Source organism: Diadema antillarum, unplaced genomic scaffold, assembly GCF_040938485.1.
Source record: "Diadema antillarum isolate AM-2024a unplaced genomic scaffold, OU_Dant_1.0 seq00000338_RagTag, whole genome shotgun sequence".
NCBI classification, from domain to species: domain Eukaryota; kingdom Metazoa; phylum Echinodermata; class Echinoidea; order Diadematoida; family Diadematidae; genus Diadema; species Diadema antillarum.
The window spans coordinates 809,390-828,177 of NW_027271351.1; positions in this window are offsets into that span (position 1 = coordinate 809,390).

Below are 18,788 nucleotides of genomic sequence, written 5' to 3' on the forward strand. Positions count from 1 at the left end.
CTTCCTTCATCATAACTCATCGTCTTGAATGTGACGTCAAGCTTCTCCCACTGTGGAGTGTAGAGTGACATATTGTTGTCTGAATCACGCACAACACTTCGACCGTCAGACAGGAATCCAACGTTAAACACATAGACATCCTTCAGCACCGTCTGCTGTAGCTCACCATCGGGGGAGTAGCTTGGGGTACACTCACCATCGGGGGAGTAGCTTGGGGTACACTCACAATCAGGGGAGTAGCTTGGGGTACACGAGTAACACACCACACGCTGCCTTTGCTAGGGAGCTCTACGTCTGCTTTGACATTCCATGTGTAACCTTCCAGCTCTCCAAGACAAAGTTCATTGACCTTCACATGTTTACGGAATGAAATCTTCTTAGCTCGTTCTGCTACACCTCTCAGTGAACGGTGGTCAGGATCATCTTGTCCCAGAAAGATCTTCAAGTTCTCGCACAGTGTGTCGTGTGCAGTCAAGGCGTCTTTCTCTAGTGGTACCCTCATACCGTTAGTTACCAGCTCTTCCATAGCGTTCATTTGACTGACTTTTCGCCGACTCTCTTCCTCCATAGTTTGTACTTCCTTCTCGAATTTTTTAAACAATCGTTTTACTTCACTTTTCAGGGTTTCTCTTCTGGCTGACAATAGTTTCATATATTCCTCGTACGTCTTGTCAATGTCCACATTGAGCTTTCTCATCGTGTTTGTTATTTCATTGCGTTGTGTCGTTATGAAATCGATATGATTTTCAATTGTTGTTTTCTTTGATTTTGTCTTTTCTTGTAACTCCTTGATATATGTCATCAATTTCTCCTCATGAATAGATGCCTCTTTGATCTGATGCCCTGCTTGTAAGTGCCCTAACATCCCGCATCTTAAGCAGACGTATTCCCGACATCCGATACAGAAACACTCCTCATCATCGTTAGGGTGTTTCTTACATTTCTGTCTTCTCTTAATCGGAACTTTTCCCGAGAACACCTCGCTCATGGCCACTACTGAGTGGATGGAGAACGGTGTCCAGTTAGAGTGTGTTTCTTCACATGATTTACACATGTATTTCCCACAGTCCTGACAGTAAGACACGGCTGGCAGCTTTTCGTCCATCTTACAAACTGTGCATGTTGGACTTTTGGCTTTCACTTCGTCCACGAGAGAACTCAGCGGTACGTTTGTTTGTAACTTACCAACATTTCCACTGGGCAGGGGCGTTCCTTTCCTGCATACAGGGCATTTTACAGCTTGTTGGTTTCGCTGAGTTTCAAAGACGCGTTCCAGACAGTATTTGCAGAAGGTGTGAGAACATGTCAGTGATTTGGGTTGGTTGAACTATGACAGACAGATAGGACACTCCAGATTCTGGCTGCTGATTTGATGAAACGTTGCCATGGTGTCTGTCTGTCCTCATAGCAAAAGAAACACGGTGGTAAACACATCGAAAAGTACTAGCAGAATATCATGAATATCATTAGTTATGAAATTAATGTAGCAAAAGAAGCTGATGAAAACTGCTCACTGCATCCCATAATGGGGAACCAATGTAGTGAAATGGAGTCATAAGGGACACGAGGTTTCGACCCAGTTGCAGAATCTTCGTCAGGCAAAACGATAAACATGTAAGGAAAGCAATCACATAATGGACAATACACAACAAGCACAGTCAGAGGGCTATGGACACAGAACAAGGTGGAAACAAAACGAGTGGGTTAGAAGTCAAAGCCACGGAGTCGACAGGTATAATTACAAAAGAAGGGGATCAAGGCATGAGGGTGAACATACAAAAGGCAGAGCTTAGCCAGTGATGATCACACTGATCATAGGGGGCACACTGTGAAGGCGTGAACTGTGAACGTCGACGAAATGACGACCAGAATGTTCATTTCGTTATGAAATGATCATTTATTTTCGTCGACGAAATAGACCATGCGACACTTGGCACCCCATACAAAACTACGGTCTTTGTCCATGCTTTAAACCATGGACAACGATTGTACTACCTTCGTGAATTCGGGCAATTATGTTTTGAGAGACAAAATTCAGTTTCGTCATACATGTATATAATGTCATTTTCCTTATGGATTTTGCTTTTATATTGATCCACTTCTATATACGTTGATAATACTGTGTTTTGTGCCTTGCATATGTTGGTTTCTTTTGCCACATCTTTGTACAGGGTAAGGGCTTGCTGCTTGTTCAGCTCCTCCCCCCTTCACTCATGCTCCCAGTTTACAATTGGACGTTTTCTGAACGTTCTTGAAACATTCGGACGTTTGGACGTTTTGTCAAAACATTTTCAGATAGTCTTTTTTTGGTGAAAGGTTTTCGATTTATCTAAAACGTTTCAAATGGACGTTAAAATCTTTCAACTTTAAAAAACAAAAGAAGAAACCTTTCAAAATTATTAAGGACCTGCTGAAAACCTTTTGGATGTATAGACGTCAGAAATGTAACTTTTTAAAGAATATTCAAAACGTTCCACGGACGTTCTGCGGACGTCCAGAAAGCCTTTATAAACCGTCTAAAACGTTCAAAAAACGTGCGAAGAATGTCCAAAAAAGTCTTATGGCCCTTTCCAGAACGTTTAGAGAATAATCCATATCCGTCTAAAACGCCCAGAAACATTTTTTTTTTTTATTGGGCAAACTATTTAGTTTTGAGCTTATACAGGCACAACCTGGATATGAATTGATCCTAGGGCTACATGTATATAATCCTATCTCAACCTGTTCCTAATGTCCTACCACATATTACCGATATGTTATACGTCCTTTCCGAGCTGACATATCTTTTTCTTATACACCGGCAAAATGTTGTAATGTGTGAAGACATGGTTACTACTTACTATAGATTATTAATTCAAAATGTAGCTTCATTCGGCCTATTAGAATAGGACAATACCTCTTTTTAAGACAATTTTGAATTGTGAATAACTGAACAATGAACGTACGGTAAGTACAATTTTTAACGAAGTCACTAATTTTGAACCCAACATAAATACTTTAGATTTCAGTGTTCTTTAGACTTAATATGAATGTTTTGTGAGCGTTCTTAAAGCGTTTTGTGTTTGCTTGGTTGTTGATATTTCACTCTTTTTCCTATTCTGTGCTATCCTTCTGTTAGTACTTATCGTGTTTGATGTTGACTCCCTATTCACCTTTGTCCTTCACCGGTTGCCCCTATTATATGATCTGTGGGATCATCACTGGCCCACCTCTGCCTTTTGTCTGATGTTCACCCCCTTGCCTTCACCCGCTCCTTATACGGGACCCTGGTATACCAGGTTCCCAAAATGTAAACAAGAGTGCATGCATTCGTGGGCTAAATTCATGTTTATTAGTGTGATGCTGCCCAGAAAAATGACTGTGATAAAAAGACTAGAATTTTTTCTACCAATGTCTGTCTCCTTTCTGTATGAAAACTGCGTGTATTAAACTATTGTTTGCCTTTTATCAATGTAAAATGCTCATGTGTTGCTATAAAACTCGTATGAAGATGTAAATATCGAGCCAGGCTGATTTCGGTTTTCGCTGAACCCATTTAGGTGCGTCTTTTGTGTATAAGAAAAGAGTCTGTGAACACATCAGCGCACGCTCTGTTCATACTTCGCGTCCGATCGATATTTTCGTTGTTCAATGGCACATGTAGTTTAGTTGATCGTGGAAAGGAAAGGGGATATACACATGTATGAACCGCTTGACTGCTTTCGCACAGGTCGACCTGCAAAAAGAATCTAGTCTGGGGGCACTGAAGGCTCTCAGGGAATTGCGGGAGGAACGGGTCCCCCTTCCTTTGCCTGTTTGGCTCCTTGCCTTTGACTTCTCACCCACCCCTTTCGTTTTCATTGTTCTGAGTCCTATAGCCCTCCTCGGACTGTGCTTACTGTGTGTAGTGCATTGTGATTGCCAAGGTTTTTCTATATGTTTCTCATTTAACGAAAACGTAAAGGGAAACGTAAAGCCAATCACGAGAAATGGAGGGAAATTCTCACAATAGCTTATGTACTGGTGGGACATGGAGATGTGCCCTGGTTGGTATAGAAGGAGAGTGGAGTATACGTACTGTGAAAGAGGTGTGACATGGTGGATAGCATATGGAGAAATAAAACCTGTCTGAGCTCACTTAACAGAGCCGGGAAAGTAAATTTAGTTCAAAATTAATGTCTACATTAACATTATTAATCGTTGAATTAACACTTACCAAAAGGAGGAGGGAAAGTTCATGCGAAGCATGATGTTGTGATAGAACAGATGCATTCCTAAATCAAAAGAAGTAACAAGCACAATTTCACAAATGTGTGTGAATTACACTGCTATCATGCTTACTATTAAGCAACTATGTATTTCTGGACGTGTGGCTTTTAGTGGGCAGTTCTGTCACGCTACGGGGAGCGACTTTGTTACCAATTTATCTCCTTTTTAAATATAGGTTTTCCCGGCCAATTTCGCACTTGTGTCAGTCCAATTCCTAATTGCTGCATTCAATTTAGCAAAATTTAGCGTAGATGACATGTTCGGTAGTTCAATTTTATGATCTCTTCATTCAAATTCATTTTGGAGCATTCAAATTACCTTTAGCGTCATTCTAATTAACACTTTTTCAATTGAAATTCGTAAAACTAGCACCATTTCGTTATTCGTTCATTCAATTTAGAATGATATAGTCACGTGATCACGGACATGCCGCACTCGTTCATTCAAATTCATTTTTGGGCATCCAATTTAACATCTTTTGCAGTCAATTTAGTACGCATGTTTATGCTTTGGTTCTTTCTTTATTTTTTTTTTTGTCAACACAGTTACTGTTTTGCAAGCGTCATTACATTTCATATTTTCGTACTTATTTGAAAGATTTTGGCAACAGGTTTTTTTTTTCTTCAATGTGCTTAGTGATTCTTCCAGTCCGAAGATTTAGTGCATCATGTGGCCACAACTTATCTGGCCGTTGAGTGCTTTATTCCGAGTGTGTCGGCCAGTTCTAGGAAGTCAAGGTTATGATCATCAAATGTTTCTATAATTATTTTTCTGTCTTCTTGAGAAATACGTCTGTATCTAATTTGTGCTGTCATGACTGTAAGAAGATGAAGTTAGTATTGGTACATGTAGGCCTAAAATGACATGTATGAAAGAAAAGGGGCGTTACAGAACAACAAACCCGAGTTATGTATGGTAAAAAATATGATACTTTTACTGCTTAACAGTGCGTGGATGAAACAAAAAGTCACATAGAAATACGCGTTTAAATGTTATCACCTTTTCAAAAGAGAAATAACATGACGTTAATTTGAATGAACATGTTAGGAATTTGACTGCCCATACGCGAAATTGAATGACTGAAATACCCCTTTCGGCCAGTGTTGGCGAATTTGAATGACTGAAGAGCACGTGCCAATTTGAATGCTCGTTTTACGAATTCGAATGGCACATGTGCAAATTTCATTGATCGAAATGCTAAATTGAACGACCAACTTGCAATTTTGAATGACAGAGTGGGCAGTGACGAGGATTTTCGCTAAATTGAATGAACCTTTTATCAAATGGACTGACAAAAGTGCGAAATTGGCCGGGAAAACCTATAAAATTGTCCTCTTCATAAAGAACCCCCACCCCCAAAAATGTATGAAAAATAACAAAGGACAAGAATGATGTATCGTTTGATTTTAGATGCCATCGTGCTATTTTTGATAGGCTTTTCCAATTTCTAGATAGAAGTTTTAATTTTTTTATCTTTTTTTTCTTTCTCACTTCACTATATAGTTAAGTATTCCTTATCCTCCTGCTTATACCCGTCTGCTTAAAGTTAATTTTGTAATTTTCTCTGTAACTATAATGCATGACATTTCAAAGGATGAAAACGTTTTATATCGCAGCGATTTGTCTCGATTTGTTGCTTGTATCTGTAAGATTATTTTCCTCAAAACGGTACATTTTTTATGAAATAGAATAGCTGTTTTCATGGATGCATCTTCCTTTTCCGAATCCTTAGAACTACCTTAATAGACGATTATATCATTTTCCAATCTGTGAATTTGTACTAAATCAGCACCTTTGCAGATGACCACTCCCCTTCCATATCATGTAAAGCACGTGTGCACTGCAACATTGATCATTTTGTGAAATATTTTCTTGTAAACTTCATTTCACACCTGGGTAGTATTCTAGTTGGTTGACCTGAATGTCAAAATTATTTTTTTTTTCTAAGCAGATGTATATTGGTATATGTTTTGCGGAGAGGGAAACGAGGGTGTTTGGGCATGGTAATGTTGAAACATCTCATGCACTTTTACTGAATTTGGTTATTTTTTCACAAACGGAGAAAACGTGCAAATACAATTGAAAATCTTGAACAATTCAGGGGGCGAGGGAAGGCAATTGACGGGATGATCCCCTAGCAACTCTCTTTTTCCAACTCTCTATCTTTCTTATGCCATCATCTGGGCACCCTATGCAACTTATTGGTCTCTAGATGGCGCTGTTCATCCTGTCGGTCTCGTACATGTGGGCCTGCTTTGCCTAGTGTCGGTCTCGCGAGCCTTTTTCGCCTATTTCGGTCTCGTGGGCTTTGTTTGCCTAGTGTTGGTCTCATGAGCCTTTTAAGCGTAGCGTCGGTCTCGTGGGCTTTGTTTGCATAGTGTCGGTCTCGTGAGCCTCAGTCTTTTGCCTAGTGTCGGTCTCGTGCTGGGCATTGCCTAGTGTTGGTCTCATGAGCCTTTTAAGCGTAGCGTCGGTCTCGTGGGCTTTGTTTGCATAGTGTCGGTCTCGTGAGCCTTCAGTTGTGTATAGGGTCGAACTCATGGGCTGTGTAACTTGATCGTGGGCTTATTTTACCTGATGTCGAACTCGTGGGCTTTATGTACTCAGTGTCGAACTCGTGGGCTGTATAACTGGTGGGCTATCTGACTTGTGAGCTGTACGACTCGTGGGCTGTATGACTGGTGAGCTGTTATGACTTGTGGTCTGTATGACTCGTGGGTGTCGGTCACGTGACGTGCACCCTTTTTTATGGCCCATAACCTTCAACATAATGAACATGACCATGTTTTCGATCACTCAGGTCACTCCCACAATATCCATTTTCTCCCTTCATATTCAAAACATGGTTTGTCGCTACGAGCTATGTGTTGAATATGAGCGTAGAAAATTGACTGTGTGGGTTTGGTCTTGTGGGAGTGACCACGTTATCGGACTGGTGGCCATGTTGCGGGTTTAATATGGACCATATTAAAAATGTTAAAAGAAACCCTGAACACAAACCTAAACACAAACGTGCATTCGTACACGCTGGCCTGTTTATTTGGACACTTCCATTGACAGATCTCATTCATTTAGTGAGACAGTCATTGTTCCTTCACGATATCACTCAAACTTGGAAAAAGTGCAATTTGTCATTGTTATCTTTAAAGTCCATGTGCTCAGTTTTGGGAGACATTTGTCAACATAATTAGGTGCCAGTGGAAAGAGGAATAGTTCCTCTTTCTTTACAACCATCATAGTGCTCTCCATAGCTGACAATTAAGAAAAAGTAGCCCTCCAAAGTTGGATTACCTTTTTTTGTGTGATACGCACTGTATATAATATATATATATATATATATATATATATATATATATATATATATATATATATATATATATATATATTTATAATATATATATATATAATATATATATATATATATATATATATATATATATATATATATATATATATATTGTAACAGAGCATCTAGCTGTTTTGCTCTTTCCTCTTCGTTTTCAGGTCATTAATTCTGCACAATTAATTCTTTAAGGAGTAAAACAATCCCATATTTGATTCCAAGAGTAAAGTAAAACGTATCCCAATGGAAATAAAATCATTTTAACAGAATTCAATTGAATTGAATTGAAAGAGAAAAATGAAGAGGGGATGGACATCGTCATAAAATTTCAAGAATGTAAACATCCTGAGGTCTCATTCAGCATTTTGGCAGTTGCAAGCAAATGATTATTTTAACCATATTCGGACACCTGACCCCTGCCTAGTATCCCGGACCACCACCCCCGGATGACTACCCTGTAGGACTACTACCCCCTAAGAGAACTACTCTCTAGGACAGCTATCCCCAAGATAATTACCCCCCAGGATGATTACCCCTAGCTAACTACCCCCATGCAGTCAACTACTTCCCAGCCAACTACTATACCCCCCCCCCCCCTCCCCCCGGACAACTACCTCCAGTCAACTACCCCGGACAACTACCCCGCGAGCCTTTTTACAGACCTATCTTGCCTTTGAGACCCGCAAAATCCTTAATAAATTTTTTATTTTTTAGACAATTTATTAGTCTGTCTTCCAGGCAACCTGCTGTTACTAATTTGCTTCTCAGAATGTTCACGCCCTCTATCGACACAAGAAGTAGCAGGTTTCGACAAAGGCTGCGAAATCGCCGCGGAGGGCTCAACTTTGTGGGAGTACAGTTCGCAAACTTCAGGGACTGGAAACCAGAGGCCCGTTTCATAAAACTTGTCATCAGTGACAACTGCCATATTTCTATGACAAATATGCTGTCAGCCAATCAGATGCAAGGATTTCAGTAGCTTGTCACATCTATGACAACTTGTCACTGATGACAAGTTTTATGAAACAGGCCCCAGATTATCATTTTACTTACCTTCGTATCTAACATAACTTTCATGAAGTAAGAGAGATTTTAAACCATCTTTTCTTTTTTAATAATGTGGAGTAATTGTTTGAGCATGAAAAACTCCAATAAAAAGAAATTAAAAAAACAAAGGGTATCTGGATGAAAAAAAAAAATCACATTTAACCCCCCCCCCCTTCTCTTTCTGTGGGGCAAACTGGGGAAAGTTGTGGGGGGGGGAGTTGTCTGTGGGAGTTGTTCGGTGGTAGATGACAGGGGGTTGTTGTCCCGGGATAGTTGTCTGAGAGAAGTTGATTGGGAGAGGGGGGAGGGGTAGCTGGCGGGGGAGGGGGGGGGGATAGTTAGCCGGGGGTGCTGTCGTTTTAAACAAAAAAAAAAGAGAGAAAATGGGACCCTAATTTGCCCCAGACGATACCAGACAAAAAAATCAAACTGTCACCTATACATCTTAATAAATCAAACATCAGCTCCACGAGGGAGCTCATAATGAATGACCTCCCTGGGGTGTGAATGAGCTGGGGAATAATAGTTTTCTTATAGAGGATAGTTGTCCTAGAGGGTAATTATCCTAGGGACAATAGTCCTAGCGGGTAGTTATCCGGGAGTAGTTGTCTTGGTGGTACTGAATTGGCAGGAGGAGATGTCCTAGTATCATACCCTATCTTGCTGTGGCTATGTTGTGTACAATGTATTGTCAGCTTTGCTATTGTTATGTTAACAACTTTGGAGGGACTAAAATTCGTCGAAATACATTTTGAGGGAAGTGAATATTATGTCTAACGGAATTATTATTCAATGGACCATTGAGCTCCGCAATACAACAAGAACTCTGAGTAATTTTTGTCTTTTATCTGCAGACACCATGATGAAATTCTCAAAATTCTTTAAGCATGAATAGACACCTCTCTCTTGTTTCATTTGTTTTGTTTAATTTTGAAAAGAAAGTGATTGAGCAGGCCACTGAGTGAAAAAGAACGTCCTAATAGAGGTCTGACCTGCAATAGGTTTTACATATACCTCATGATCCCCAAACTATCTCTTTGTACCAATTTGTGCTTAAGTCCCTGAGACGTTGATTTATTTCTAACGGAGACATTGATTGATATCTTCATTCAAACAGCTTTATAATAACATGCTAAGCCAGTTTTTCTGTTCGGCGCAAACCACAAATATTAGCATAGCTTGTAGGATTAAAGATGTAAAAAAGAAACTATGCAGCAAAATCATTATGGAAATGTTAAATAAAGAAGTAATAATCATATTTAGTGATCTTGCATTATTCGTATAACTACATGTCAGGCACAATATTTAGCATGTGTGGATATCGTTTCGTATGCTTACCAAGTAGGCTGCACTTCCGGGTTCAATATTGCTGACTTAATAGTGTCGGGTTCCGAAGTACTTTAGACATAAGCATGATAAGATCCCAACTTGTACTCTGTTTAGGCTGTAGAAATGGTTCGAACATAAATTCGATTGAATGTGGTCTTACTTTTAAGACTCCAGCAAAATATCAAGAGTTACTTTTTGGTGAGAGAGGTGTATTGCGTGGCATTCACAAAAGAATCGGGCGATTCAAGCAGATATCAGGAGAGTGGCTGTATTTGCCGTGACCTTTACACTGCGAACCGTTATATTTAAAGAAGCGGGTTTTCCCCCACATCTCAAATACATGTACTATGCGTCTATCTAAAAAATCACAGCGCATCACAGATTTCGCCTTCTACAGCGAGCTGTTCATGCGATTCTGAGCTTACGGTAGTAATTTTCTCAAAATAGAAAGATATAAACAAAAATCGTCATGTTAAAGGATCACTGTGACGAGAATCTGAGAATCTGAAATTAAGACAATTAATCATTATGGAAATCAAGCAATTAATCCTTTTGTTGCATAATTATCTGATTTCGTTAATTCCTGAGACTTATCAAACCATGACAAAGAGCCAAATTGTGTGCCGACCTAGAACTTGTTTCATGAATGGAGGAAAGTAAACTTTACTGTATATTATTGTAAGCATATCTATCGTATTCCACTCAGTGTCGCGTGGTGTTAACTGCATGGGCTTTGGAACGTTGGGGGGGGGGCGGTGTTTGTTTTGCTTTGTTTATTCATTTCCATCTGAGAAGATGGCTGGATAGCCCATATTCAGCTACACTAAGCTGGTCTTCCATGGGGTCCAGTTGGATGTGAGATGGGACCGCTTCGCCCTGCACTTTGCGATGAATGAATGAAGCGGGATCTTTTACATGCATGAGTTGTGACTCTCTCATACACGGGACCTCCATTTTATGTCCTATCCGAGGGACAGCGTATAATAATAATGATAATAACAATAGTGGCTACTCATATAGCGCACAGGTCCACTTTTCAGTGCTCATGGCGCTTCAAAAATGAAAAGATATATATTTACATGCATATACATATTCAAACTTTTTAACAAAGAAGAAAATGGTAAACAAAAACAAATATATACCAAATAAAGAATACAGCATATACCAATTAAAAATACAATATTGATCCTACATTAATGACATACAGCAATTACAGTCCTCAGTATGAAAGGAATAGATAGGTTTGAAGTTTGGATTTGAATGACTCTGTAGATGACAGTTCCCTTAACTGAAGAGGTAACTGATTCCACAATAAGCTTTGGTCCCATAACGGAAAAAGCACGATCACCATATCCATGTTTTACTCTGGGTGTTTGTATTTTTGAACAGAATTACTTATGTATATGGGGGAAAAAGAATGAACTGAATGATGTACTAATAACAGAATTTGAAAATAATCCTTTTTTCTACAGGTAACCAATGTATGGAATATCAGTATGGATAACCAGTATGTTGCCTCTTGCTAGAGGGGACGGTATGTTTACACACAACATTGCTCAGTCCATACTAGGGTTCAAACCCGGGTCCTTAGGATCGTGAGGCAGACGCGCTATGACGACTGAGCCAACTCACTCACCGTGAATGAGCAACATAGATGATACATTGGTTATGGATAAAAAGTGGGCACGTCTACGACTTCTACCTACCACGATTACAATAATTATCGAGGAAAGTGTAGAAGTATCTCAGATCTAGCCGTGTTAAACAAAATGAATAACCTAACTTCATTTTAGACATTATTAATTATTCCATGATATCATTTCGCCCTTTTTGATACCCAACTTGAGCCATTATGAAATCCTCTGGATCTCTCAAAGAACTGTCCGGATGCTTTAATCCCAAAACAGTGGATATACTAATATAGTAATTTCAGTTCACGTTTGTTTGTTTCTAACACCGTTGATTCAAAATCTGTGCGACAGAGTTGACGCTGGATTTGTATCAAAGAGCGTTGCCACTCAGGGGCGGATCTAGCTTTTTAAAAAAAAGGGGGGGGGGGGGTGTGGGAGGGGGGTGTCCCCCCTCCCACAGTAGGGAGAATTTTTGAAAATCTGTGTGTGAAAATGGCGTTTTCTTGCATCTAAAACACCACTATTTTTGGTAAATGGTCCCCGGATTTTTTTTTTTTTTTTTGTCTTGTGGGTCTTGTTAAAGAGCTTGGTTTTCTGACTCCCTCTGTAGCTCATCACCGGTGATCTCTTCTGTTTCTTCTTTCTCTTCCTGCTCTTCTACCTCTACTTCTACCATTGCTTGATTGATCTCCATTTCCTTCTCCGGTTTTTTCTTGGATTTCTTGAGCCGCGAGGCACGTTTTTTGTCTTAATTTTTACTTACGTGTAGTTCTAGAAATGTAATGGCAATGACCTATTAGGGTTGAATGAATGTCTCCTGTCTTGAAAACGCTGGGAAAATGTGGATAATTCCAAATTAATAGGTCAGTGCAATGTACTCTGAATAAGCTAATACAAAACTCGTTGTAAGTCGCAGAGCTCGACCTAACCTCGCTCCTTACTCGAGGGCAATTCCCCCTTCCACATACTGGTTGTAGAGTCGTAGTACTCGTATCGCACTCTTCAAAACTCGAGCAGAACTCGCGTATAAACTTGAAGGTGGCGAGTCACGAAGAGTTTATCGCGAGCTTCGTACGAGTATTGAGAGTTTGTTACGAGTAGTACGAGTATATTACGAGTTTAAAAGAGTTCAGCACGAGTTACTTCGAGTTACGGAAAATTTTGAACATGTTCAAAAATTTTTGAACCACTCGCGAGTTCACAGGGAGTTTTGCAGATTCACTACGAGATGAGCGAGTTGTCGCCAGTTATCCCGAGTTACATGAAGAGCTTTACGCGAGTTATCTCGAGTGCCACTGTGAGGCAACTCGCCACAACTCGCCAAAGCTCGGCACTGTACTCGGCCAAGTGGGAACCCTGCTTCTGCAAGCATTCCCGGTCGTTGGTTTCTAATACGGACACGCCCACAACTCTCCCCTGCTGATCGCACCATTGATCGCGCACTGCCAAATGAACTGATCTGCTCGTCAACCTCGCATAACTTGATACGAACACCGTCAGGCGTCATGTTGGCAGCTAATGTTCTCGCTTCTCGTTTCGCTAAAGCTGCTCCGGTACTGACAGCAGGACTAACAGAATGGTTATCTGGAAGAGATTATTCAGGTATTATTTTATTTGTCGTCACTTAACCAAGTTTGGTCTGAACATTGCATTAAAGGACAAGTCCACCTATATATACATGTGGATTGGGTGAATGCAGCAATATTAGTAGAACACAACAGTGAAAGTTTGGGGAAAATCGGACAATCCGTTCAAAAGTTACGAATTTTTAAAGTATCTGCGTAGTCACTGCTGGATGAGAAGACTACTACAGTGTATGATGTCATATGCGTACCATATAAAGAAAATAAAAAGAGAATTTCACAAAACTTTACTTTTTGAATAAAGTGCACATTTCTTCGACTTGTTACTGACATATATGTTAAGCTGTTAAGGGTAATATTATTCCCCTGCGAGAAAAGTGAAAATATGTTGAATTTTCTTTATTCTTTCTTTATATCGTTGTACTCATTTGACTTCACATGCTATAGTAGTCTTCTCATCCAGCCTTGAGTGAGCAGAAACTTCAAAAATTCATAACTTTTGAACGGATTGTCCGATTTTCCTCAAACTCTCAATGGTGCGCTCTACTAATATAAGCAATTTCGTAATTAGCTCATGTACACATTGGTACAAATGACCTTTCTTTTTTCTTAGTTGGTTAGGCGCTTCACCTGTTTTCAAAGCAGCATAATGCATTAGCTTGCCCGACATAACAATTTGTGGAATTCATGTTCAAACAAAGAATGAGCTTGCGTTTAGAGCAGGTAATCAGATTGCTCCATCAGTTGACAATCTAGCAGGCATCCATTTCATTGTTTTGTATTGAATGTTATAACATCATATTTTCTGTATTGCGAAATACCATTCTTGCTGTCAGGTGGATGTGCTGGCAAGCACCATTTAGATAAGGATCACATGAATAATCATTGCATCACAGATGCTTATCTCAGTGAATTAACAAACCTAAATGCCTGTTGGTACACATGACCTTTTTCTGCTCATGCGCAAAGTGGAATTACGAACTGGTCTATTGCTGCATTCACTCAACCCACATGTCTATGAAGGTGAACTTGTCCTTTAAGCTCTCTTCCAGTTCTAGTGACATCCCCAACTTTGCATACAGTGGAGAGACACCTGCAGAAAGCGGTTACAGTTCGTTATTCTCAAGGTTCGTAATTCCGATAATGAAATAAAGTTCGTTTTTCCCCAAGATTCGTTATTTCGAAAATGAAATGGGGTTAGTTATTCCGAAGGTCCGTTGGTCTGAAAATGAAAAGGGGTTCGTTGTCCCGAAGTTTTGTTATTCCGAAGATTCGTTATTCCGAAAAAGAAATAAGGTTAGTTCTTCCGAAGGTCAGGTGCTCCAAAAATGAAAAAAAAAGTTCGTTATCCCGGAGATTCGTTAATTCGAAAATAAAATAAGCCTATACATATGGTTCGTAATTGCGAACAAAAAATAAACTTTGTTTTGTGACAAAACAAGCAGTGTGATTAAAAAATGGTATACGCAAGGAAAATAAGATATTGTGTCAGGGGAGGATCACACAAGCGTAAATCTACAGACAGAGCACGTGTTGCGTCAAGAAGTGGCGTAGATCAAGAATCTTGATTTTAATTTCAGCAATGGCTGCCTGAGCGAATGGAGGTAGAATGGAAGTAGATTATAAAGATTATGACAGTTAAAATAACAATGATGATAAATATATAGATATAAATAAAAAGAAAATGTTGATGGGAGTATAGATAACTAATGGTAACAATGATCATAATATATAATGATAATAATAACAATAATGATGATTTAAAAAAATAACAATTCTAATCATTACTAAATTATTCCGAAGGTTCGTTAACGCGAAAAAAGTGTGTGTGTGTGTGTGTGTGTGGGGGGGGGGGGGGGGGGCCTCGTTATTCCGAAGGTTCGTAATTCCGAAGGTTCGTTTGTACTCACCTTTTCTCCATTTTCGATTAGCGAACCTTATTTCACTTTCGGATGAACAACCTTCGGAATAATGAACATATTTCACTTTTGGATTAACGAACCTTTGAATAACAAACTTTATTAATTTCAGGTTCGTTTGTAGCCACCTTTTTCCATTTTGGGATTGACGAACATTCGGAAGAACGAACAAAAACTGAAACCGGAATAATGAACCTTCGGAAAACGTATAAACTTTTTTTTTTCCTTATTTTCGGACTATAAGCACGAACTTATTTCATTTTCGGAATAACGAACCCTATTTCATTTTCGGATTAACGAACCTTCTGAATAACGAACCTTATTGCATTTTCAGACTAACGAACCTTATTCATTTTTCTGATGAACGAACCTTGTGAATAACGAACCTTATTTCATTTTCGGATTTACAATCCGTCGTCATAACGAACCTTCGGAATAACGAACCTTTTTTTTCATTCATTTTCGGACTTAGAACCAACCTTATTTCATTTGCGGACTATAGAACCTTCGGAATAACAAACCTTATTTCATTTCAGGTTCGTTTGTACGCACCTTTTTTCCATTTTGGGATTGACGAACCTTCGGAATAACGAACCTTCGGAACAACGAACTGTAACGGGAATAACAAACCTTCGGAAAACGAAACCTTTTTTTTTTCATTTTCGGATTAAGAACGAACATTATTTCATTTTCAGAACATCGAACCCTCGGAATCACGAACCCTATATCATTTTCGGATTAACGAACCTTCAACGAACCTTGTTGCATTTTCAGACTAACGAACCATACTTAATTTTCTGATTAACGAACCTTGTGAATAACGAACCTTGTGAATAACGAGCCTTATCATTTTCGGATTTACAACCCGTCAAAATAACGAACCTTCGGAAGAACGAACCATTTTTCAAATTCATTTTCGGACTTAGAACGAACCTTATTTCATTTGCTGACTATGGAACCTTCGGAATAACAAAACTTATTTCATGTTGGGATGAACGAATTATCGGAATCATGAAACTTTCTATTTTTTTTTTCATTTTTGTACTAACGAAACTGATTTCACTTTCGGACAATCGAACCTTCGGAATAATGAATCTTATTTCATTTTAGGATAAACGAACCTCAGGAATGACGAACCTGATTTAATTTTCGGATGAACGAACCTGCGGAATAACGAACCTTATTTCATTTTCGGACTAACGAAACTTGAGAATAAGGCCACAAAATTAACGTTTAGATAAACGAACCCTATTGAAATCGTTTTCGGATCAGCAAACATATAGGTATGTATATACGTGTATATACGGAATCTGTTTGTGTCGGACTAACGAACCTTCGGAACGACGAACCTATTTCATTTTCGGATTAGAATTAGGAATAACGAACATCACCCGCAGAAAGCAAGAGACACATTCCACGTTTAGTTGCAAGGCCATGAAAAGCATTTCCCAACAGGCACCTTATCATACTCTGATTGTTTCGCTCTGCCCATCATGATATTGTGTGTTGCTCTTTGCATGTTTGAGGTGCAAATTAATTTGTATGGAGATGAATATGTAAAAGAGATACAGTGTATATGGTTAGATGACAATAAAGTGATACAACATTGCAGGGTTAAGTGTAATACACTGTGAACATCACATCTGATATTTGGAACTCCCTGGAAAAAGATCATGTTTAGATCTCAGTAAATATGAACTGTGAAGTTCTAATATTCTCATTTAGAATAATTCGGTCATGCTTGGTTCAAAGTTTCTTTAGACTGTTCCAATATCATATACCAGATATTTTTGATACATCATGAACATCAAAGCTTGCGATAAGTCACCTGTTGGAAAGCTTAGATCCATAGGTTTCTGGGGATTTTTAGATGAGATAGTGAGAATGGTAGTATTGCTGAAGTTTACTGAAATTACATGACATGTATGTAATTATTAAAATCAACAAAAGACATGTAATAAATTCTTCGTTCTTTTACTTTCGTCATAAAGGACAAATTTCCAATGACTTAATTACCAAAATGTTTGTTTTCAGATAGGGATTTTTCCTATATATAATAATTATTCATGGAACTGTTCCATCATGTCCAATGTCATATTCATTTTAACTGAGACATTAGGTTTAAGCATTTCAATTGTTATTTGTCTTTAAAAAGTGCTATTGCTTATTTTTGAGAAAGTTTGGTTTGTGGTATCTCTATCAGCATTTGTGATCTTCCATGATGAAATATCAAATATCATGAGCTATAGTGTTGGGAATCCAGATTTAGTGGCAGACTGATATGGTGTAATTATCTTGTCATATTATCAAATTAACTGCAAGTTCAATATTTTTGTTATTGCAGTGACTTTTGATGTTATTGTCGACATGATGTTACATATGTATATATACATATGTATATATATCTATATATATATATATATATGTTACATATGTATATATACATATGTATATATATATATATATATATATGGGTGAAAACGTTGAACGATGTACAATTGGGCAAATCAGGGGTCAAAATTAAAACATGTGACTCATTGATATAGATACATCTCAGTGAAATGTCATTATTGTCAGCTTTCTTGCAAACCCAATTATACTGGGATATCTCCAAGGGTGTTGTTTTTATTCAAGGTTAAATAGAACTGTGACATAATGGCGAACGTCTCTGACTAAAATAAACATCGTTTTAGTGAAAATTCAAATGAAGGGTGAAAAAACATTCAAATGAAGTTAGTTTAATCTTGTTCATACTTTCGACGACTGTGTTAATTTGTTCCTAAAATATTGTTTACCTCCTGTGAAGTTTACAAAAGCTAATACACATGGAAGTTAAAGAAAAAGTGGAGTTTTTGTCATTTAAGCAGAGATTTTCATATTCTTATCTTCACTTTCATCTCATTTGAACAAAATATGTAGCAGGGGTCTCATTTGTTTAAATGTTAATGTTCAGTAGATACTATTAATGAATTTAGTGCATTTCGTTTGATCAAATCACCATAAAAGCCCTATACAGAAGCTGGAAGTAAGCCATGTTTTGATCAGAGACGTTCTGGTTTCACTCATAGACGTTCCTCAGGCATAGGCAACACAAATGATGTCCTTTGATCCATATTTAAGAGTCTTGTGAGCAAACAACATTTTCCTTTATTAAACACATGTTAATCTTTTGTCAACAATTCAGAATGGTAATTTCAACTTGAATTATTTTTCATACTAACTGATTGTAACTACGAATCTCCAAATTGTAAGAGGAATTTCGATTTCTGCACCAAAAATCAACAACAAGCCTGTTCTTGATATATCATTCAGATCTTACAACACCTTTTAATGACAGACAACAAAATTACATGAAAAATTTGCAATTTCAACTACTTTACCTAATTACTCATTTATATCAGAGACATTTGCTTTTCCATCAGGGACGTTTCGGCTGTAAGTTATCACTAAAATTAAACATCAAACTCCCTATTTTAAAAGATGCTCGCAACTGGATATTCCACATTCATTGAGAAATCATTTACCTAGGCCTAAATGTCGAGAATTGTTTTTGTTTATGATGACCACTACTTTGCATTTTACCTTCAGGTGTAAATGCAGGTGTGCCCGCACGCTATCAATTTTGTATATGTTTGCTTTCAATTGTAGTCCAAATCTATAACAAAGGTAAACACAAATTTATTGATAC